General features: G+C 45.9%; 1 protein-coding gene across 3 annotated transcripts in view; it reads right to left on the bottom strand.

Moving 5' to 3' along the window:
• Window positions 1–6,007, bottom strand: part of Acsl3 (acyl-CoA synthetase long chain family member 3) — a 46,725-nt gene extending 40,718 nt beyond the window's left edge. The window contains exon 1 of one of the 3 annotated variants that reach the window (XM_005070441.4): window positions 5,889–6,007. The gene's annotated coding sequence lies outside the window, so the exon portion shown is untranslated. Of the gene's footprint in view, window positions 1–1,228; window positions 1,347–4,655; window positions 4,750–5,888 lie in introns of those variants that run through there. The other 2 variants (XM_021227350.2, XM_021227349.2) reach the window with 2 other exon arrangements.
• Window positions 6,008–6,248: the final 241 nt, after the last annotated feature.

Consider the following 6,248-nt stretch of genomic DNA (forward strand, 5'->3'; position numbering starts at 1 on the left):
ATAGTCTAGGCTATATTAAGTCTCATTATCTGTGTCTGTCTCTCTCTCTCTCTCATATGTGTATATACATCTATGTATGTATATATATGTGTGTATATATTTACATAAAAACATTATCTGGACACCCAAAAATTATAGCACAGGTAACAAAATCTCAAGCCAAGGAAAAAGAAAGGGGAAGTGAAAACAAAGAACCATGATGGAAAAGAAGGCTTTATGGCAAGAGATCAGATAGGAGACCAAGCCCAATAGGAAGGAAAAATAGTTGTGGATAATGCCACATCACCAGTCCTAAAGCATCACTGCAATCAACAAGACAAGGTTCTGAATATACTTCTTGTATGTTACAAGTAAAAAGACCACCCTGTCTTCTAAACTTGTTATACCCCAGAAAACTTTAATTCATCCAACAATTACTTTCTGAGTTGATTCACTAAATGAAATTCATGCAGGAACTTAAATGCATCTGTCTCTCAAGTCTCTGCTCCATGCCTCCTTCAAAGGATGCACTCTACCTCCTTAGTCCTCAATGGCTAATCCTCAATGTTGGCTGATGATGCACTCTTCCAAACTCCACTGCCCCTCCACATCCACTGTAAGCACCTCCCTTAAACTCCTGTTCATTCCAAACCTACCTCAAGGCTCACTTCATTTATTTAGCTGACACTTCCCTGGCTACTCTGACCAAACAGGAGCTCCCTGTCTCCATTCTCAGTTGGCCTTTACCAGGCCTTATATTACCTTCACAGAGTTTGAGGAAAAATACTTCCAACCAATCCCTTTTAAAATGTATACATAAGTTTGTTAACCCACCAGATTCAGAATGCTTGCTACTATTTGATACAAAAAAACAGAGACAGGAGAAGAAAAGAAAGAATAAATAGGAAAAAGCAAATTACAACAGAGGAGAAAGGCAGAGATAAGGAAAGCAGCAAGCACAGACCATGTCCTCCTCAACTACTGTTTTCTTCCTCAGTCCACATAACTGTTAGGTAAGAATTTCAACTTTCACTACAAGAACTGAAGTGGAAAGTTAAGAGACAGGCACAGTGTTGCATGTCTGTAATCCCAGCACCTAGGAGACTGAGACAGAAGATTCATCAAGGCTAGTAGTATGGGGTTACATAAAAAAATTAATTAATTAAAAATCCTGCCCCCTCCTTTCTAAAAAGTTTTTTAGAAAGAAAACAAAATCTAAGAAAGGAGTGACTAGCTCCAATTTACATACCAAGTTTTATATACACGGATGGCAATGGTGCCTCATCCACTCAGCATTTCAAAATTGATGTTATGGCATTCAGGAGGCTGAGGCAGAAGATCTCGAATGTGAGATCCTCAAGGCCAACCTCAGCCTCACCACCAAGTTCAAGGTCACTTTGGAGTAAAGAGTGATACCCTGTTGCAAAATATAAAAGAAAGAAATGCCACCTAAATTATCAGTCATATGACATAAGCCTTATAAGTAATAAAAGTAAATGCCTGTTACATGAATGAGAATGTCACAATGTCAGTCTACTTGCAATGTGCCACACATAGACATGTATTTTTTCCCAAGAAAATTAAAGCACAAATCCAAAATAACAAATGCTAAACAGAACAAAACCATGGGGTCAGTGAAATGACTCAGCCAATGAAGGCTGGCCACCCAAGCCTGGGTCAACCCCTAAAACCCACACAAAGGTAAGAGAACCAACTCCAGAGCTGGGGGGTCGTGGCACACACCTTTAATCCCAACACTTGGGAGTCAGTGACAGAGAATCTCTGTGAGTTCAAGGCCAGCCTGGTCTACAGAGGGAGTTCCAGGACAAACACCAAAGCTAGAGAAACCCTGTCTCAAAAAGAGAGAGACAGAGAGAGAGAGACAGAGAGAGAGAGAGAGAGAGAGAGAGAGAGAGAGAGAGAGAGAGAGAGAGAGAGAGAGAGAGAGAGAGACCTAACTCCAAAGTTGTCCTCTGACCTTCACATGTGTACTAAGGCATGCACACAAGCACACATAATCATGTATACCCACATAGTTAATTTTTTAAATAGAACAAAACTCAGTGTTCCTTGATTTATGGTTTTCTGTTTACATAAAATAGCTCTAACTCCACTAAAAAGAGGTTCTAAAGCATAATGCACTTCCTTATGATATAATACTATAAAACAGAAGCTAATGCCATTACAAGAGAGAAGGCAAATCTAGGCAGTGGTGGCACATGCCTGCAATCCCAGCACTCAGAGGCAGAGGGAGGCAGATCTCTATGAGTTCAAAGCCAACCTGATATACAGAGTCAGTTCCATGACAGCCAAGACTACACAGAAAAATCCTGTCTCAAGAATGGGGGGGGGGCACAGTAAACTTCACTAAAAACAAATAAAATTGGCTTATTTTGACAACAATACTGAACTTACCTAAATTTTCCCTGTCACAACAGACAACAATAGGTTCAACTATCATCCCCACTCAGTAAAGAAACCAAGGCCCAGAAAAGTTAACTAAGCTATCAGAGGACAGTCACCCAATAAGTGAGAGGATTCAAACCCAAGCACCCGTAATTCCAGTCTCATGTTTCAATCCAGGAGCAAACCACAATGGAGGAAGAAAGGGGTGCTACGCTTTACAGAGTCATTCTCGCAGGAAGCAAGTACAAATGCACAGAATTGGCAAAATGACTAGTATTTACAAAAGAACAAACACGCAAGGAAAACAGTTTCCTTATGAATACTCCCTACAGTCTTTTATGAAATAATTAAGATATGTACAAATGCAAACTACTAAGAACATTTTGAAAACTCTTTAAAAAAGAAATCAAAGCTAGGCTGATTAAAATAAAAATCAACCTCTAGTGGTGATGGTGGTGCACACCTTTAATCTCAGCTCAGGAGGCAGAGACAGAAGGATCTCTGTGAGTTCATGGCCAGCCTGGTCTACAGAGTGAGTTCCACAAGAGGCTCCAAAGATACACAGGGAAATCCTGTCTCTAAAAACAAAACACCAAAAAATGCCTAAGAGATCAGTAAAGCATACCTCTGGTAGGGGACAGGGTCTGCAAAGACATTTCCAGACACATCACAGAGTTCTAGCCTAATCAACACACTAACCCTCACAGAGCTCTAGTCTCACCAGCACACTAACCCTCACAGAGTTCTAGTCTAATCAACACACTAACCCTTGGTGGACTTCTAGCACAGCTTAACTAGGAGGTGTACCACTAGGGGGACATCCTTGGGGGTTTTATCTTGCCCTAGAACCTTCCTATATTCCCCTTTTTTCTACTCCCTGACCACCATGATATGTAATGCTCTTTCAACAAGCCCTCACACTAAAACAGAATGACATCTTGGAAACTATAAGCCAAGAAATCTTTCCTGCCTTCTCTGAACAGATATTTGAGGCAATTAATCTGCCACTCTTCCTATCTTTTTGCAAACTGCGTCTTCTACTCAGCAGGAAGGCAGGCCTCTTTCTTTTCTCCTGTGAGCCTCCGCTCAGAAAATAGTTCGTGCACTGCTCTCCAGTTGCCCAACTCTGAAACAGTCGGTCTCCTCTCAGTTCATGTATTTAACACCATGCCATGACAGCTTTACCTCTAACACCTCCACTTTCTGGAAACTTCTGTTCATATTAACCTCTTTAAAGGCTCAATCAATCTAACATAGGACAGTTTTAAATGTTTGGTTAAAATAATTATATAGTTAAAAGTTTATACTCCAATTCATGCCTGGTTTTTCTTGCTTTCTAAGAACTGACTTTTGTTCATTTGGTTGGTTGGGGTTTGTTATTGTTGTTGTTGTTGTTGTTGAAACAGGGTCTCACCATGTGGCACTGGCTGTCCTGGAACTATGAAAATCAGGCTAGCCTTGGAATCAGAAATCCATCAGCCTCTGCCTCCCAAGTGCTGGGATAAAAGGTGTGTGCCACCACCCCTAGCTAAGAGCTGAAACATATGTTAAATTACTCAGTAGACTATAAACTACAATGACTACTTGTGAAAAGTAAGATGCTGCTTATCCAAATTAGAAAAGCCTGTCACTTTGGGGGATAGGAGAATTGTCTAAATCACACCTTCAAATCCAAAGCTCCTATATAAGAATCTTGCTTCTGAACTATTCATCAGGAGAAAACAGAAGCACTACAGGAATAAAGGCAAGCAGATCACATGCTTGGAAACGGTCCCTATCTCATTCAGATATCTTGCAATGTGAGATGGAATGAAAATCTGGTGGGGCATAGATATTGAAATAAAAAGAATTGCATTTGTTCAAAAATGTTTCTAGGCTATTATTCTATGTACATTTAATTACAGCCTCAGATCACAAGATTGAATCTAGGAAAATCTCACACTATTGGTTTTTAAAAGGCAGCTCCCTAGATTTCCATCTAAATCGAAATCCTTATTATAATCTCCACTCAGTACCGCAACCTTTACTGCATGTAACTTACCTTGCATTCATCCATTTATCTACAAGATCATTGGCTTGGAGTCTAATCCCTGCCTAAGGGCACAGGGTCACATCAATTCTGTCCCTGTTGTATTTGGCACAGCTAACAGAAATGAGAAGGCTCTTGGTGAATAACTAACTGAATCAGGAATGAGCTAGTGATGTTCCCCAATGTCCTTCACTTTGCCCTTCTTTCTTTGCCTTCTTCAAGGAGGACATCTTGGACTCACCAAATCCTTGTGCTTTAAGTCACTCAGCCCAAGGGTCCCACAAATCCAGTAACTGGGCTCCAAAGACACCTGATGACTCCTATGGCCAGCAACACTGCAATCAAGGTACTTTATGAGTGGTGAATCACAGAACAAATTAAAAAAAAAAAAACAATTGGCCATCATCTCTACAGGTGAGGACTGCACAGCAAGATACCAGAAAACACAAACTCTGAGCAACCGACTCCACCATCGCAACACTTCCTCTCAGCTGCACCCTCCGAACCAACATGGACATACCACAAACGGGAAAAGCAATACCGAACTCTGCAGAGCCCCGAAGAGCCCGCAGACCAAAGCCACGGTGAACACTGTTCGTTCCCGCAGCCAACAGAGAGCTGCGTGCTACTAAAGCCATCAGATGTAAATGCTCTGGAGTCAGACCTCTTGGGGCTCCAGTTTCTCCTACTAGCTCAGATCTGGGGCAAGTTAATGTGTCCATGGTGCAGGCTCTCACTATAAAATGGGAATGTGCACCCGTCCTGGTGGACTAAAAACAAACATAGCTGTGCATAAAATACTCGGTGCGTGGCGTCTAATAAAGGCTCAATAAATGTCAGCTCTGTCATTCTGGTCGGTCATCACAAAGCCGGCCCCCTCTCTACTTTCTATGTAATTCCCAACAATCGTCCTGCCGCTTCTATCACAGGGACTCTTGAACGGAGTACCTGTTCGAGAACCAGAACGGGCACTGCAGCTGGAACTTATCAGTGAAATCCCTTCACCGGATCACAAACACCCTGACCCCGGGGGCTGGGGGGGGGGGGGGGTGCATAGCGTGACCGACTCGTGTAGAGGCTAAAACGCACTTTAAGAGGGCAAACCAGAAGTCCCCACGCCAGCCCCACCGCCCCGCACACGCAGTTTCTGCCCCACGCCCGCAGACAGCCCCGGCGTGGGTTCCTCCCACGGACGCCGCTCGGTCGTGTGGAGCGGGACGACCCCACCCCCAAGCCCTCAGCGGAGGCCGCGGTGCATCCTTCCTCCCGCGCCCCCCCGGCTCCACGCCGGCGGTTTCCCCGACCCCGCGCGGACGCCCCCGCTCCTCATCCCCCCACCAACCCCTCTCCCCGGCCCCTCCGCGGCCCGGGCGTCCCCCCTCAGGCACCGGCCAGCCGCATGCATGCCGAGGGGAGGCCTGGCCGCCATCCCGCGACCCTCAGTCTCCTCACAACGGGCGCTGCGCGCACTCACGGTGAGCTCCGACCCACGCAGGCCTGGCTGTTCCCGCCTAGCGCCACCTCCGCACGACCCTGCCGGAGCTGCCGAGGCCGCCCGGCGAGAAGGGGACGACCGTCCGCTCAGCCTCCCGCGCCGCTGCCTTTTCGTCCCAGCCCAGCGTCGCGGAGAGAACCGCAGCGACGTCGCCCGGCGCCGGCTGAGCAGCGTCTGTTGAGCCGCAGTCCGGGACGCGCAGCCCCGACCGGCGCTCGTTGCATATGCAAAGAGACCGCCGCCCATTGGCCGGCGGGCGGTGGCGCGTGAGGGGCTGAGCCAATCCAATGCCCGCCGGGGGAGCGCGGGGCTGGCGGCCGGGGCGGGGCGGGGTTACTA

This window comes from Mesocricetus auratus, unplaced genomic scaffold (genome assembly GCF_017639785.1).
Source record: "Mesocricetus auratus isolate SY011 unplaced genomic scaffold, BCM_Maur_2.0 Super-Scaffold_100010, whole genome shotgun sequence".
Taxonomy (NCBI): domain Eukaryota; kingdom Metazoa; phylum Chordata; class Mammalia; order Rodentia; family Cricetidae; genus Mesocricetus; species Mesocricetus auratus.